Genomic DNA, 17,500 nt, shown 5'->3' with positions numbered 1-17,500 from the left:
AGTTGGCAGGGCAGGCGGATGACACCAAGGAGAGGGATGTGTGCAGCAGCCTGGAGCGCGCATGGATCTTGCCCATGAGACACATGGCTCAGCCCCATGATCTCCCCGTGCCTGGGCAACATCAGGATATCCAAGGTGAGTCTCAGCTATAATCCGGTGGTCGTGCAGCTTCAGGAAGCTTGACCCACACCAAAGACTCATTGCTGTAAGTATTCGCATGTGAGGCTGATGCTCAAGTGTAGCTCTCTTCCCAGTTCACGGCTTCTGGCAGGGGTGGGGTTGGGGAAGGACTCTGTTATCTTTAAGGGGCTGGCCACTGGGAGTTTGCCAATCCTCCATCGAGTACATATGCAACGTACATTGAACTTGGTATAAATTTTTTGAGGGGGTTGGAGGAGGGTGCAAGGGTAGACCCTGGAGGAATGGAAATCAAGTGTTATTGAGGTGCATTTATGAAGTTCCCAAATAATTAATGAAAATATTGGTGTGGAAAAAAAAAAAAGGAAAGGAGATTCTGACTGTTTAGTTGTCCTCAGTTGGCATGTATTGCTTTAGTATTTATTTCTTTCCCTGTGTGGGAGGTTAGACCCTGGTCCCTGTGGATAATGAACAAGCATTATATCGCCCCAGCTTTTCTTCTCAAGGGTAGTGTGGGTACTAAGCAAGGGCTCTGTCACTGAGCTACGTTTCTGAAGCTCAACTCCAGCATCATGCACAATCTTTTTGTTTCGGTTGCTTTTTTCAGCGCTGGGGATCTGTCTATAATATTCAGGTCAAGTGTCCTACCATTGAGCCACATTGCCAGTACTAACTTTTAATTTAACTCATGATTATTAATAGGATCTGTGTGAGAACGAGCGATGGACGTGTGTGAGTGTGGGCTTGTGCGTGCCACAGTGTGCACTGGTGGGAGTCAGAACACACCTTTTAGAAGTGTTAGCTTTCTCCTCCCACCCGGTTTTTAAGGCAGGGCCTCTCTTATTGTTTTTTTGCTGCATGTTATAGTGTGAACGCCTGCACCGTTCTCCTATTCCACCTCCCGTCTTTAGAGCTGGCATTATGGATTCACACTGATGCATCCATATTTGCACGGAAACTGACTCATGTCATTAGGCTTGTACAGCAAGCGCTTTTTACCGCCGAACCACCTTTCCATCTTTCCAACATTCCTTATATTTATTTTGAGACAAAGTCTCGCTAAGTTGTTCACTTGTTAGCTGGACGACAACGCTGCCGGCCCAGCTTGGGTGGTCTTATCAGGGTTTCGCTAATCTCTTGAGTTAGAGATTGTGCATACACTCACTTCTCTTTGCCTTTTGAGGATCCCCAGTTTGGGATTTGGGGAATAAGTAGTTTGATGGTCCAAAGCCACTTGAAACACTTGAAAAAGTTACTAGCATATACTATTTATACACGGCAAGGAGCAGATTATTGTTCTTGAGGAAGACAGTTCTTGAGTCAGGTACAATGTGAATCAGACCTGCAAAAAGACGATCCTTAAAATTTGAGTTACTTTATTTAAAAAAAAAACTTTCTACTAAATTCTAATCTCTGCCAATTTAACACCCTGTTCTTACATTTTTTTATTGGAGGCAGGAAGCTCTGGTAAATTTAAATGATATCTATTTAGCGTGTGTGTGTGTGTGTGTGTGTGTGTGTGTGTGTGTGTGTGTGTGATGTGTGATGTGCATGTCACAGTAGCATGTGGAAGGCAGAGGACAACTTGCAAGAATAAGTTACTTCCTTCCATCGAGTGGGTCCTGGGAATCGAACTCAGGTTGTCAGGCTTGATGGCAAGTGCCTTTACCCAATGGCCCTATCATTTTTAATGATGCATAGATGATTTGTTTAATTCTGTTTTAATTTTTTAAATAGAAACAACACCACAACCTTAATGTACTTCCCTGATTAATATCATGCTTAAGGCAATGTTGAAAAGAAATTTTTAGCTGATCCCGAGAGTGCCCTTTCTCTATGCTACAAGAACAAAGCCAACTAATATTGCTATCAATTTTCTATACTAGAGGACATGCAGAAATAATAGTGGAAACTATATAAAACATTATAAGCTAGGATTCAAGGTTAAATATACCATTCATTATTAAATTGGACTCCAAAGTTTAAATAAAACCAAGTTTTAATTTTAAAACTGACTTAAAGGACACACATAAAATGAACTGGACAGAACTAAAAAGAAGTCAATATGACCTTTATTTCCAGGCATAATGTAATGAGCCATAGCAAGTGAGTGCATCCTCTATGAAATAAAAATGCTTAACAAGGGCTGGGGGATATAGTCTGGTTGGTAGCATGCTTACCAAGCATGCGTGGAGCCCTAGGCTTGGTCCCCAGCATAGGTCACAGCGTATACACTTGTAGATCCAGCAATGGGGAGGTAAAGTAGGAAAGGTCAGAAGTTCAGTGTCACCTTTGGCTACAGAGTAAGGAGGTCAACTTGAGCTACAAAAGACCCTGTGGTGGTGATGGGGGTACAGAGGAGACATTGAAAAGGAAGAATTGGGGAATATTTTTTTTTGTTTTTTTTCAGACAAGGTTTCTCTGTGTAGCTCTGGCTGTTCTGGACTCACTTCGTAGACCAGGCTGGCCTCGAACTCACAGCGATCCGCCTGCCTCTGCCTCCCAAGTGCTGGGGTTAAAGGCGTGTGCCATCATGCCCAGCTGGGGAATAGTTTTGATTAAAACATATATGCATACATGGAATTCTCAAACAGTTAGAAAGAGGTTATAAACAAAAACTTATTAAGAGCGCTGAAGGCTACTAGTGAACTATAGGTATGACATTGATTAGAGAAGAGATAAAGTGTGGATTTATAATTGTGTGTGCACTTTTTTTTCACTTCAAAGAGGGTGAACTATGAACCTGCAGAGGTAGAAAGTCTTGGGGACCACAGTGGCCAACAAATGTTCTCGGTCATGCATGGATGAAATAACCACAGAAATAGTGTCTCCTCCCCCTAAGGAGTATTGTATTGTCTTAATATGCAATGAAAACTGGAAATTAAGTCAAGATGTTTCCGGAAGCAGGTGAAACACCCTACAGCACAGAGGCTCCCAAGGCTTAAAGACCCAGCCAGGAGAAAACACCACGCTAGCCCTTCCAGCAAAAAGGAGTAGAAAATTATTGGGAATGGGAGGCCAGAGGCTCGAAACTCTGGTGATGAGATAGCGCTCTCCTAGTGATTCTCAGGACCAAGGACAGAGACACATGGGGCAGCCAGAGCAAAGCTTGGAGCCCAAGCTTGAGCAATCCATGTGAACCCACAGTGGAGAGTCTTAATCAACCACAAGCCAGATCTATTGATAATTGGTCCAGTCCAAGTACTTAACTTATGAAGAAATGGGAATCTGTTTCTAGTGAGGATAAATATCATATGGGCTATGAATGTGCTATATAGAAACAATCTAGTACATAATTAAATATCCAAGCTGGGCAGTGATGACCCATGCCTTTAGTCCCAACACTCAGGAGGCAGAGGCAGGCAGATATCTGAGTTTGAGGCCAACAGGACAGCTGGAGCCACAGGGAGGAACCCTGTCTCTCAATAAACACAAAACACAACAGAACACAAACCAACCAAAAACAAACAAAAAGGATAAGGAAAAAAAAACACAAAGAAACAAAAGAAGAAGAAGAAGAAGAAGAAGAAGAAGAAGAAGAAGAAGAAGAAGAAAAAGATAAGTGTGCATGTTCTCTTCTGGCTTCTACAGGCACCCACACATATGTTGTATATACGTATACAAGGACAGACATATAAATAAAGATAAAAGTAAATCTTAAAAATACTTAAAACATTTGTTGAAGAAAGGGCTTGGGAGAGGGCTTAGCAGGTGAGGTATGAGGAGCACAGTTCAGATCCCCAGAGCTCATGGGAAAGCTGGGTGGGACGGTGGTCCACCTGTGGTCCCCAGCGTGTGGGGGTCGGAGGCAGAGAAGTTTGGGAACAACCTGAAAATGGTGACCTCTGGATGCTGTGAGACACCCTACTTCAGTATATATACAGCCATAGGAAAAAAAATAGTAAAAAGCCATGGATGAATAGGCACCTTCAAAGGGCAGAAATACAACTAACAACCAACTTCTCAACAGATGGGTTGAGCTCCAGAAAAAGAGGGATGGCAACATTTAGGTAGGAAATGAAAATAACCACAAGCCTAGGAGCCATTTATTCTAGAGAAATAGTCATTAAAAACTGAAACCGCGATTTAAAAAAAATCTTTCTAGACAAACGAAGACTGAGAGCATCCATTGTCAGAAGTTATCAATAAACTCACCAGTAGCAGACATTGCACAAGCAGAAGGGATGTGAACCCAGACAGAAACACGCCAGGAAGAGATGAGCAAAGACAGGCAAGGGAAATCTAGGGGGCAAATACAGATGCATATTGGCAGCACAGAGCAAGAAACCAATAGCTTATGGGTGTTATTGATGGGAGGATGAAAACAGTGACAGCTGAGTAGATGGAAGGACTCTTAAAGTATTCTCAGGAAAGTCATGGTTTGTGTCGTGCGGTACTAGGGAAGGCATGGATGCTGGAGTCCAGCAATAACTGTTGAAAATAGCCACAGAATATTTTCTGTGAAGCAGATAGACATGAAAGAACAGAACAGTGCTGGGGTGGTGGTGGCTCAGTGGGTGAATGTGCTTGCTGTGTGAGCCTGATGACCCGAATTTGATGTCTGGAACCCACATAGAAAAATCTCAGAAGCCGTCCTCCGATTACCCCAGGTGCACCATGGTACATGGGTATCACCCCGCCCACACGCAATAAATAAAATGATGGAATAATAAAATAGCTTAATTAATTCAAAAGAGTAGAAAAGGAACACAAAACCTAGATAACCAGAAAATGATTAAGGTGGTAGTCACAAGCTCCAGCTTATAAGTAATTATATGCTTATATAATTAAATGCTTATCGAATTAACGGATACAAGAACATACCAGTCTCACAGTATAGTCTACACATGGCAGCAGAGGCCGACAACATACTTTTAATTGATTTGCATATGTGAAAATATGTTTCAAAGTAACTTCTTGGAACAAAATGTCTTTTCATAGGGGGATAGGAAAAATATAGAAAACTGCCATCAGCAGGGTGGATATAAGACGTACACTGTAGCAGATGTTGGGCAAGGCGGCATTTCGAGTTTGAACGTACTCTATGTAAAATTATGAGACTTTCAGAGATAGAGGGAAGGGACACAATGATGTTTATATTATCACCTGCATCTGGAACTAGATCTCGAATATAGAAATATGGCGACGGGGGCTGGAGAGATGGCTCAAAGGTTAACATCACATACTGCTTTTACAGAAGACCCACGTTCAGTGGTCCCATACTTGTGTTGGGTAGCTTACTCCTGCCTGTAACTCCAGCTTTGGGAATCTGATGACCTCTACTGGTCTCTGTTGGTAACTGCACTCATTGTGCATACCCACGTTTAGATGCACATATGCTTTAAAAAAAAATCTTAAAAAAAGAAAGATTTCACTGAGTATTTATAATTTTCACTTAGCGTTCTGGTTCCTTTAGAGGAAGGAATTATGCCATTGTGTGTGTGTGTGTGTGTGTGTGTGTGTGTGTGTGTGTGTGTGTATACACATACATATACATATGTATACATATATACATATACACATACATATATACATATATGTATATGGTTTAGCGTATTAGTTAATTTTTTTCATTGCTGTAACAAAATGGTTGACAAAGCAACTTAAGAGAGGAATAAAGAGTGTATGTTGGCCTATAGGTAGAGGGTCTATAGTTCGTTAACGTGGGGAAAGCCCGGTTGGAATATGAGGCAGCTGGTCCGATGTGTTTGCAGCCAGAAAGCAGAGAGATAGTGCTGGTGCTCAGCTCGCTTTCTCTTTTATATCCTGTCTGGGAGGGACCCCAGCCTATGGGATGGTGGCACCACAATCAGAGCAGGTTTTCCCTTTTCCCTTTATGCTTTCCTGGAAATCCCCTCACAGACATGCCCAGAGGCATGTTTCCATGGTAATTGCTAATTATGTCAAATTGACAGTTAAGATTAATCATTACAGGTAAGCGAGGAAATTTGGCTTAGACAGTTTAAGGGTTGAAGCTTGTGTAGGGTGTAAGGTTCCCTCAGTTTAGACCCCAGCACTGCGAACAATCTAACAAGCAGACAATGAAAAAAGCAAAGCAAAACCAAATCCAACCCAGATAATATATGGGGGACAGACATAGGAACGGATGACAGGATGCAAGTACTCTACACGCTTGCCCGACGCCTGTGGGCTCCACGAACAGACAACTGCCTTAACTGTATACTTAGGAAGTCTTTGGGTGGATTTTAAACTTCACTGTGTATAGATGGGACCATGTGTGAAGAAGAGGGATCTACAAAGGCTGAGCTTTCCTTTGCTGGCAATTACAGCAAAGCTGCTGTTCAGAGCTCCTGGAATCGATACCTCTCTCCTCTGGAACGTGGATTAAGCAAACCCATAGCGAGGAGGATGAGAAGGTGTGAAACACAGGGATGTGGGGTTTGTTTTCAGAATACTAATTAGAGTCAGGATGCAGGGAAAAGCTTACACTTTTATGATGCCTCAGCATCCGCTTCGTCTATGAGCTCTTTCTTATACCAGAGAGGCAGGGATCAGTCACCTTGATGCGAATTCCAGTTGTATTTTCCTCAGATAGCTCAAGCTAGTGGCCTGAGACACGAATTTAAAAGCCTCATTCCTTCTAGCAGCTTAAACTCATAGCTTTCAGGTAGCCTCTTGTGAAAATCTACTCAAGCGCCCTCCCCCCCATGCCCCCCCACACCTCCAAATTTAGTGACCCCATCCCAACACTATTCCTTTGTATTTACTGCTAGTCTCTCTTTCATCCCCCCCCTTCATCCACTTTCCCTCTCTCCCTCTGGATTTTTATTTCTATTTCCTTTGACCCAGGGGCAGAGGCATGTGTGTGGAATTTTTGTTTGTTTGTTTTGTTTGTTTTGAACCTTTAATGAGAAAAAAATATACTGTGGAGCTCAAGTACACGGTGGTCAGTGAGTCACTGGGGGCTGAGGGGGATCATCCGGGTCACACATGACATACCTAGTTAACAGACTGCACAACAGATACACATGGTCACCAAATACCAAAGTGGTGGCTAGCAAGGTTACATCTCAGTCTCTTCATCGTTCAAGCAGCATATTGGGGATCCCGCGGCTGATAGGGAAAAGACGACCAGATTCTGGGCATTTGCAGGGTGCCCTCCAGTACGTCAACCCAAAGCAACACGTGGTGCATTTTCCTCAGTCAGCTCTTTGGATACCTCAGCCAGGTTTAAGGTGTTAGCAGCCTGCACAAGCGCCGCCCACTCCACTTTGGGGATCATCTGTGCCGCGAAGTCAGGGTTGAACTCCACGGGGTTGATGAGGACCTCGGTGGCCTGCAGGCGCAGCGGGGAAGCCACGCGTGCCCACACCCCACACATGCGAGCTCAGGAGATTGTGGGTGAGCAGCTTTATGTTGTCACACTCGGAAGTTTTGCTTTATACGTAAACATGTTTTTGTTTTAATCCCAGGTGTGGGATATGGGGGCTGCTCCAGTTTGTCCACAGCTGATAATTGCCTTGTGAGAGGGCAGGTGATGTTTGTCAGCTGTGAACTGCCCATGTGGGGGCGTGGTCTTTGCCAGTTGGAATAAATACCAGACCCATTCTCTCTCTCTCCCTCCCTCCCTCCCTCCCTCCCCCCTCCCTCCCCCCTCCCCCCTCTCTCCTGTGTAAAGAAGGCTATTGGTGCTTCTCCCCTGCTGTTCCTGGTTGCTCTTGATGCAGTGTGACAAGAAGTCAGAGATATCCTGAAATGAAGATTGGACTGGCCCCCAAGGAACGATGCCACAAAACAGCTGGAGGTAGCTAAGGAAAACAATGCCCTGTTCCCCTAACCTTTCTGTCCTCCCAGATGTTGGGATATTGGAAGGGATTGGGGAGGAACAGGGAGAGAGAAGGAACCCAACATAAAAATAGATTTTAAACGTATGCCAATAGGCATGTCCTTCAGATGTACTGGGCTTTCCTTGCTCAGAATCTGTAAGTAAAAATTACTTGGAGATGCACTGCACTTCAGCCTTCTCTTGTATAAGACCCAGGTGGGTCTTATCTGGATGCTGGGGTTAGAGCACATGGTTAGGCACCTACCCCTGGAGGTGGTGAGGTCAGAGAAAGTGGACGTGGGTCAGACAAGTACCACAAGGGCATCTGCCAGTGTGAACAAGTTTTTCATGTAAAAGGCACTTAGACATTAGCGCATTCAGCAGGAAGTAGAAGTGTGGGAAAGACACACTGCAAATACAACACCACACACCGGCCCCTCTTCAGTTCCCATTAAAGCAGGGTCGCTGGCCGGCTGCTCTGGTACCGGAAATCCAGGTTTGCTGGGGTCACGGAAAGCATACAAGTTTCACAATGAATTATTTATATTTCTGTCACCCGAGGACTCCCGGAAAGCAATTGGGTTAATTCATACACTGTGTATTACCAAACAATTCTAAGGTAGAATTTTCTCATAAACTGTGGAGAGTTCTTAATTAGTAATTAGAAAATGATTATACCTTGTAAAAAACACATTTCCTTGATTATATTGATGTGACTATGCAATTACATTTCAAATTAGTTTGAACAACGTTTAATGCAAGAATTCTTATTCTGGTCCAACCTGCAGGACAACTTGGGCGGGGTCAGGTTGGGGGGTCAGCTCAGCAGGATCATACGGTTCCTGATCTTGGCCAAGTTTATTACTGTTTTGGGGGGTTCTTTGCAATACATGGGACTTTGATGAGGGCTTAACTTCGTTACGTAGTCTCAACATTGTACACAGCTTTCGTACAATTCCTGAGTCAAGAGCTTTCGTTTTTACTGAGAACTGGTAGGTTTCATATGTTTTGTTGTGGCTATTAACATTATTATGCATATGGGTGTCTTGCTTGCGTGTATGTCTGCATTATGTGTATGTGTTTTTGAAGGTCAGGAGAGAGTGTCGGATCCTCTGGGACTGGAGTTACAAATATTTGTGAGCCACCGTGTGGGTCCTGGGAACTGAATCGTGGTCCTCTGCAAGAGCGGTCAAATTCTCTTAGCTACTGAACCATATCTCCAGTTCCAGCCTTTATATCTTCATATTATTTTATTAAATACAATTTAATATAATTTAATACTACCATAGTACGTTTGTATTTCGATATTATTATATGTGATATTGAATAATAGTCCTATCTCAGGCATCTTACAACTGCCTGTGGCTCTAGGAGGTCTCTGGTTCTCTGTGGGTACACACATCCATGCAAATAAAAATAAATCTTTTAGGTAAACAAGCATATTGTAGGATACATTTATGCTGGTCAGACTAAGAAGGAAAATTGATGATGATGATGATAATGATAATGATAATGATTAATAATAATAATAATAATAATAATAATAATAATAATAATAATCAGTTCCAAAACATAGCAATCCAAGTGAATACAGTTATAGAGAGTTGATGAAGAACAGGGCTTTGTTGTGTCCAATAGTGATACTTTGTGTGTGTGTAGTCTAGACAGGGTCTCACTACACAGCCCAGCTTGGCCTGGAAAGCACAAACCCCTGCCTCAGCAGAAGTGCTGGGATTGTAGGCAAGTGGCACTGTACTTAACTTCCAAACACCGATGTTTTTGAGAATGAGAAAGGATGCAAACCAGATGGGGGACTTTAAGTGAATTTAAGTGAATTTAAGTAAGCAGTGCTGTATGACAAAATGGGATAAGTGGTAAGCTCGTCCGTGGATCTCTCCATTGAAAGGAAGAGTATTTCTCAGTACCCCCAAGAGCAAGTTCTTAGCACAAAGGAGATTTATTTGCCCCAGAGGAACAGAGGGCAGGGAAAAGAGACAAAGACAGGAGATAGAGGATGAGGGAGAAGGGGAAGGGGGCAAGACAGGGGGTTGGGGGGAGAGGTATTTATCCTAGAGGAGACAGAGGCCTGCCTCTGACAGAGAGGAGACACAGGCCTGCCTCTGACAGAGAGGAGACACAGGCCTGCCTCTGACAGAGGAGAGGAGACACAGGCCTGCCTCTGACAGAGAGGAGGCAGAAGGAGACAAACACCCATAAGAAAATGTAAATGTTTGTAAAGGTACAAGGAAAAACCCTGTGTTAGGATGAGGTGTTTAATTTTAATCGGACATGTTAATTATAGGTGAGCCAAAGGGGGCTTTTGATTGCTGGACTTCAATGCTTTGATAGCTGGACCTCGGGAGTCGGCCTCAGGAGGAGGAAGTGGCCAAATGAGGGAATAGATGTTGGTGGCTAGCTTTAGGAATGTAGCCTAGCAGTTTTTAGCAAGGCAGAGGGCATGGGGGACAGGGGCAAGGCCTGCCAGAGCCGTGCTTGGCATGCTTCAGCTGGCCAGAGTCCCTTCGTGTGTGGTTCTCGAGTTGTGTGGCAGAGGCTCACCTACGCTCTCGGGAACAAGCACTGTCTACACCTTGCTGTGTGTTCTTCCTGGCACCTGAATGGTTCCTCTGGACCAGGCTCCTCAGAGGACAGACACCCCAGATTCATATGACTCAGCTCTAGATCAGAAATGCCATGTGAAAACCGTATGACAGAGGGGACCGATAGTCAACAGCGGGCAGTGGATGACCCTCAAGGCTTCATTTCTTCAGGGTTACACCCTATTCCTGTCTCAGCCACTGACATGGATGCCTTGGCTGACACAAATATGCCAGAGTGGGGGTTGACTTAGTTTGATTTATATCGTGTATATTTGTCATTTTCATTAGTGTATATTCATTGTACACGGTACTGGCTTCTATAAGGACATTTTCATATACATATATAACTTACATTAAGTGTAATTTCCCTATCATGTCTCCTCTGTCCTTCCTTCCTTGTACTTATTTATTTATTTACTTTTGATGTTGTATGGAGCTATCGGGAAAGTGCTTTTAGTTGTAAAAGGCCCAAAATACTTTCCCCAAACCAGTCCTGTGCCAACTTATTTAAGTGAGTCATCCACCATAGTAGCTGTATGCAACTCTTTTTAAAAATTATTTTCTTTTATTAATTCATTCATAAATCATCTCAATTGTTATCCCATCCCTTGTATCCTCCCCTTTCTCCCTCTCTCCCACTTTCCCCTTATTCTTCTCCCCTATGACTGTGACTGAGGGGGACCTCCTCCCCCTGAATATGATCCTAGGGTATCAAGTCTCTTCTTGGTAGCCTGCTATCCTTCCTCTGAGTGCTACTGAGCCTCCCCATTAAGGGGATGTGGTCAACTATGGGGCACCAGACTTCGTGTGAAAGTCAGTCCCCACTCTCCACTCAACTGTGGAGAATGTCCTGTCCATTGGTTAGATCTGGGTAGGGGTTCAATGTTTACTGCACACATTGTCCTTGGTTGGTGCCATAGTATGAGCAGAACCTCTGAGCCCAGATCTGCCCGTCATAATGTTCTTCTTGTAGGTTTCTAGGACCCTCTGGATCCTTCTATTTCCCCATTCTCCCATACTTCTCTCACCTAGAGTCCCAATAGGAAGTCCTCACATCCATCCCACTTTCCTGGTAGGTGAAGACGTTCATGGGACATGCCCCTTGGGCTAGTGTCCAGTTATAAGTGAGTGTATACCATTTCGATAAAATGACACAAAATGATAAAGCTCGTTCCTCAAGTGTTGTCCCGTTTACGAAGACCTCAGTAGTTACACATATACCCAATGGACATCTTACTAAACAACATGGTATATGCAGACCATCTTCATCAGTTTAGAGATTCTATGACACACTACTAATTTAGACAAATCACATATCTTTAAGCAAAAAGAGAAAAGAAAAATTCACAATTAGTCATTTTCTTTCACAAATATTCCCTCTTTACTACCAGGCATGTCCAGCCTGTGGCCTTGGAGGTCATGACTTGTGACCCAGTAGAAGATCTTAAGCTCACTGAAAACGTCATGAGACTTCCTTATGTGATTTCTTAAAAATAACTCCATCATGTGCAGACTTTGTAGATGACAGTGTCATGTCTCAAAGCTAAGAGGTTGGACATATTTAGACCGTGACACACTGTCGAAAGCTTGTGAAGTGCCTTCAAGTGCTTATTGACTGGAGAGAGAGAGAGAGAGAGAGAGAGAGAGAGAGAGAGAGAGAGAGAGAGAGAGAGAGAGAGAGAGCATGCTATGGTGTGTGTGTGTGTGTGTGTGTGTGTGTGTGTGTGTGTGTGTGTGTGTGTGGTATAGGGTTAGCCAACTTTGTGAGTCTGGCCTCCCCTCTACTGTGGAATTCTGGGATCAAGCTCACGTTCTCAGGTTGTGCAGCAAGTTGTGGCTTTACCTGCCGAGCCTCCTCACCAGCCAGTTCACTAAGTTTTAATCAGATTTCTTCTATGTGCCTGATACAACAATGAAGGAAGTAGAAAAAAAGGTGTGCTGTGAAGTTACTCCTTCAGAGAACGAATAGATTCTTAAAAGCCAAACAGAAAGTCTTTACAGTCAGCCAGCAGCTGCACGGGGAACTCACTCAAGTCATGCAGCCCTGAGCCTTGCTGTTCTTGGCTTTTTAAGCACAAAAGCCACATCCTGGGTTGACACACTTCAGTTAACAAGAACAGCTAGCAAGAAATGGAACTACGGGAGCCAAAAAACAAGGTTAGCACATTTTGGAACTCTCCCAGCCGTATCCCAGGACTGTTGCCTTAGCCTTGGTTCCTGTTTTGGCAGGTGGACTATGCCTTTGTTCTCATTTGGGCAGGCATTGCTGCCTATGTGCTGGCTTCCAAAGCCTTCATGGGCTTCTGTCATGGTGTCACTTGTGCTATGGTCTGTCACAGATACACATAGTAGTCTTATTCGATCAAATCAAGTACTGAGAATATCTTTTTTCCTCAGGATTGAACCTTCTAATTGGGAGATCAACTAATTTGAAGAGGTTTCTCACATGGGGAAAATCTGGACGTGACGGCTACAGAATAAAATGTTATGTGTGGTTATATAGCAGTTGTGCAGCTGGGCCTTCATGTGGGGCTACGGAAGCCAGAGCAGGGGCGGTCTCTGACCACACTGCCTGCCTTGGGATCCCTTTCCCCTGACTGGGCTGCCTTGTCTAGTCTCAGAGGTAGAGAATGCGCTTAGTCAACGGGTCTGGTTGATGTCCATGGGAGACCTCCTCTTTCTGGGGAGGAGGGGAGGAGGTGTGAATGGGGGTAGAGGGGGAGTGAGAAGGAGGAACTGGGAGGAGAGAAGGGAGGGGAAGCTGCAATTGGGATGTAAAGCGAATAAATAACTGAGTCAATTACAAACCAAACCAAACACTGTATGTGTAGTGAGGAAAGAACAGGACCTCACTGGTCACCACTATGGAGACTTCTGTTATCATTTGTTATGGATTTGCTGCTTCTGTATTCTGGAATACTGTAGTTTTGGTGACATCACAACTCCCAGAAGATGACTTGACCATGACTTTAGACAGCACAACTGAGTGTAACTTCAAGAGAAACAGGTATAGAACATTTACAAGAATAATACCAGAGACACAGCAATTAGCAAGTGACAAGCAGTGCCCGGTGACAGTGAAAAGGCGTGATAGTGATGGTTTAGTTGGGCTCTCACAGTGAGCGATGAGGAAATAGAACCGCACACCATTACCCTTTTAGGCACCTACTTTGACTTTTATGCTCAATGCACCAGAAATCTTGACTCTCAGAGAGATGGCTGGATGCAGCCCCGAGAAGAGATTATGGCACCAAGATAGCCTGCAGTGTGGGGGATTTTCCTGGGATTTGAGGGCATTAGTTAGGGAAGCTAGGGTTAACAAGAAGAATGAGTTACTTAGGGAAGACCAACCTATTCATTAATTCTCAAGGGCGTTTTTTTTTTTCTTTTTAGACCGAGCCCAGTTGTACTGAGGCTTGTTTGTAAGGTGACATCGGAAGGGGACGGGGCTTGCTGTGCCAGCTCTTTTCTCCCACCTCCGTGGGAGATCGATATGCCCATGATTTAAAAACCAGTGCTATCTCTTCTCAAAGCTAAGTTATCCACAGTATTGATTTCCCATGTCTTCTGGGGTTGGTTTCCTGAGACCCAGTCTTCCGTGGGTGGCTTTAATGCCTCCCCCTGACTGCTGAGGTTGGCTGTGACTTCCATGCCACTAAATGTGATCGGCCCTCTTTGGTCTGTACCTCCACCCTGTCATCGGGCAGCATTTGGCACCTAATTTCGTCCGCAGAAGATATGTCTTCATCCCTAAAGGATCGTCTCTCGATGGTCCCAATGGCTTCACGCCATTTTTGACAATATCCTTCTTGATTGTGGCTCTACAACCATCATCATGTCTAGAGCCAGAGTGTTGTTTCTTCTTCGATTCCGCCATTCGTTTCCTTTGCTATAAATACACACGCTAGAATGTGCACCAGTAAGATAGCTTGACAGGTGCAGGCACTTGCTGTCTAGCCTGACAACCTTAGTTTAAGCCCTGGGACCCACATGGTGGAAGAGGAAAACCAAGTTCTTCAGGAGTCCTCTGACTTCTGTATATGTGTCTGCTCTCAAACAATAGACAAACAACAAAAGTTAGCATGCATTAGTCTTTACTTAAAGCCTTTGGTGACCTGCTCTTTCTTCCTGTTGCTGTGACAGGATACTCTGCTACAAGCAACTCAGAGAAGGAACATGCTTGGCTCCCAGTTTCAGGGATGGTCCATGGTTGCAGAGAAGTCTGAGCAGCAGGAGCTTGAGGCAGCTGGTCACATGACACCTGTAGTACAAAAATCAGATCGACAAATCTAGCATCTGTTCTTTCTCTCCACGTGATATGTTCCAGTGAATGGCCTCACCCACGGTGAAGATGAGTCAGCTAACCTAACCACACTCCCATTGGCTCATCTCTTAGGTGACTCTAGATTCTCTAGGGTGATAGAAAGCACTAGAAAGTACATGCCTGTCTTCACTCCGAATCTCTTCACCTGTCCTCTATACCTTGGGCACCTGCCTCTCACGCCAGAGTTCCAACTTCCAACCTCACCTCACCAGGTAGCTCTCATTGGGGCCAGCAACAGAAATGTAACTATGACACATCTGTAATTCCAGCCCTTGAGAAGTAGAGGCCAGAGAACTAGCAATTCATGTCTACACTGGTCATGTGGCTAGCCAGAGGCCAGCCTGGGCTACATGACGAGGTGTCTTAGTCTAATCCCTCAAAAAATATATTTTTTTTGAGCAGAAAGTTTGAATTCTCCCCCATCCCTACCAAAAAGAGCTTCAGGTTTTGATTTGAACAGAGAAGTTTCTAAGGAACCTCATTTAACTCATTGGTACTTACCTCCTTTGATGATGGAGCTCAGTAACAGAATACTTGTCTAACACGAACAAAGCTCCTGTGACAGACAGACAGACAGACACACACACATGCACACATGCATGCACACATGTGCACGCATACACACACACAGAAGCAAATTCTCTGTGACAACACACATAAACATAGAGTCAGCTACAGAGAGACAGACAGACAGATAGATAGATAGATAGATAGATAGATAGATAGATAGATAAGGAAGCAGGCTCAGACCTGTCACTGGGCACATCTGCATGTGATTTTTCAGTGCTCAAATTGATTGTGATAAAGAGTGAAGAAGCCTGAGTTTGGTGACTTTGGTAGAGCACAAACATCTAATAAACAGTGATCACAGTTTTTGTCTAGAGTAAATTATACAAAAAAGCAGGTTAAGAGGTCCCCCAGACATCACCACTGCCAGTATCCTTAAGTCTGACTTTAAAGCAGTACAAAATGGGCTCTTTCACAAGAACAAGCTTTGCAGTAATTAATATTGCTCAAAAATCAATGATATCTTCAATTAAACCTCAGTTTACAAGTTTTTTTTAAATGTAAAATACAATGTTGTACAGAGGCTGGGATATAGAGTTTAGTAGTATACCGTTTGCCAAGAATATGTTAGGCCATGTGATCCATCAACACACAAACACACACACACACACACACACACACACACACACACACACACACGTTGCACACCACTGTTATGGCTCATTGTAGCTGGAGCATCCAATGCCCCGAAGGCCACTGGCCATGAGCACAGTAGGTCACAGGGTTGGAGATTATGGGTCCACGGAAATTTCTGGATCTGTAGTTTCCCTGGTGTTTTTGGAATGTACCAGCTCCATGGGAGAGGGCTTCTGGGCTCCTTTCATAGGAAGGGATGCTAACCCCCCCAGAATGAGAATTCTGGAGGGGTCCTGGTCCACAGAGCCTCCACTTACCTGGTGACTTTCTTTCCTGGTTCTTTTTCCATGACCTGCAGGGTAGAATCTGGGCCAAGTGAGGCTGTGGAAGAAGCACAGGTATAAGAACAGTTGTCGTTTCCTGCTGAGGAGGGTGGGGCACAGGGGTGGGGTGGGGCGCAGTAGGCTGGGCTTTTCTTCTTGTGTTGCCTCTTCACTCACTCTGCACTTCAGTTTGTGGAGCTTTGTTGGCACTCTGAGGTGCTTGTCCTCCTCAGGGGGCAGCACCCACCCTGTGAGGGGTTAGCCAGCTCTGCCTGCTATCCAGAATGTGGGTGCTCTCCTAGGTCTGGGCCGTGATCAGAGAATTCCTGATGACAGGTGTGTTAGTGCCAGTGATGGGGTCTTTGGGTGGGTGGCTATGGGTAGGGGTGAGGAAACATGGTGAGTGCTACATTGACCTTCCTTTCTCCCAACAGGCACTGCTGGTTGGAAGCCTGGAATTCAGGGTGTGTTTACTTTTTCTTTCTTTCCTTTCTTCCTTCCATTTAATTGTATGTGTGTGTGTGTGTGTGTGTGTGTGTGTGTGTGTGTGTGTGTGTGTGCAGAGGCCAGAGGTCAATGTCATTGTCAATCTTCAGACACCATCATCGTCATTATTTTTTGACATGCTCTCTTACTAGTTTGCAACTTGCCAAGTAGGCTAGCCAGCGAGCCCCATGAATCTGTCTCCGCATCCTTAGAGGAACATGGGGTCTGGGGATTAAACATAGGTTTCCATGCTTACAAAGCAAGCCACTTTAACCAACTGAGCTCTCTGCCCAGCAGCCAGTCGCCTTTTCAATACAGAATTCAGAACCGAGTCCCCTGATGTCACTAGGCAGCGATGTGACGATTCTATCAACAGACAGATGTTAAATGAGGGACATTGTCCAGCTGCTGTCAATTAGTTAGGCTTCTGGGAAAAGTCCACCTAGAGACTCGGCTCTCCTGCTGCTGTTCAGCCGCCTGTGGTCCAAACTCCAGCACTAAGGAGGCCCCCAGGACCCACTTTATCAGGAAGCCATGGTGCACTCCAGACTCCAGCCACTATTAAGAGCACTGGCAGCACATATAGTCCCTACCGCCCACCAGGGAGCACAGGCTACAGAGATTCTTTATCTAGGCATGCTGCCGACAGGCATTTGAGTGTGTGTGTGTGTGTGTGCGCGTGTGTGTGTGCGCGCACATG

The 17,500-nt window shown here is 44.6% G+C and overlaps 1 long non-coding RNA gene and 1 pseudogene across 3 annotated transcripts in view; one reads left to right on the top strand and one right to left on the bottom strand.

Moving 5' to 3' along the window:
* Positions 1-7,007: 7,007 nt before the first annotated feature.
* On the bottom strand, positions 7,008-7,706 carry LOC311583047 (multifunctional methyltransferase subunit TRM112-like protein; annotated as a pseudogene). Its single transcript has 2 exons — positions 7,698-7,706; positions 7,008-7,508 (listed from the first exon to the last, which is right to left on the bottom strand). The product of its transcript is annotated as a multifunctional methyltransferase subunit TRM112-like protein (transcript).
* A 64-nt stretch (positions 7,707-7,770) lies between these two features.
* The window catches only part of LOC311582843, a 34,541-nt gene continuing 24,811 nt past the window's right edge, over positions 7,771-17,500 (top strand). For both annotated transcript variants that reach the window (XR_014774268.1, XR_014774269.1), the window contains exon 1: positions 7,771-7,903. This is a non-coding gene — a long non-coding RNA (uncharacterized lncRNA). The remainder of the gene's footprint in view (positions 7,904-17,500) is intronic.

The sequence above is a fragment of the Acomys minous genome (genome assembly GCF_964271855.1).
Source record: "Acomys minous genome assembly, chromosome: 14".
Classification (NCBI taxonomy): Eukaryota; Metazoa; Chordata; class Mammalia; order Rodentia; family Muridae; genus Acomys; species Acomys minous.
Note: the sequence above shows the minus strand (reverse complement) of the source record. Positions and strands in the feature narration are given on the sequence as shown.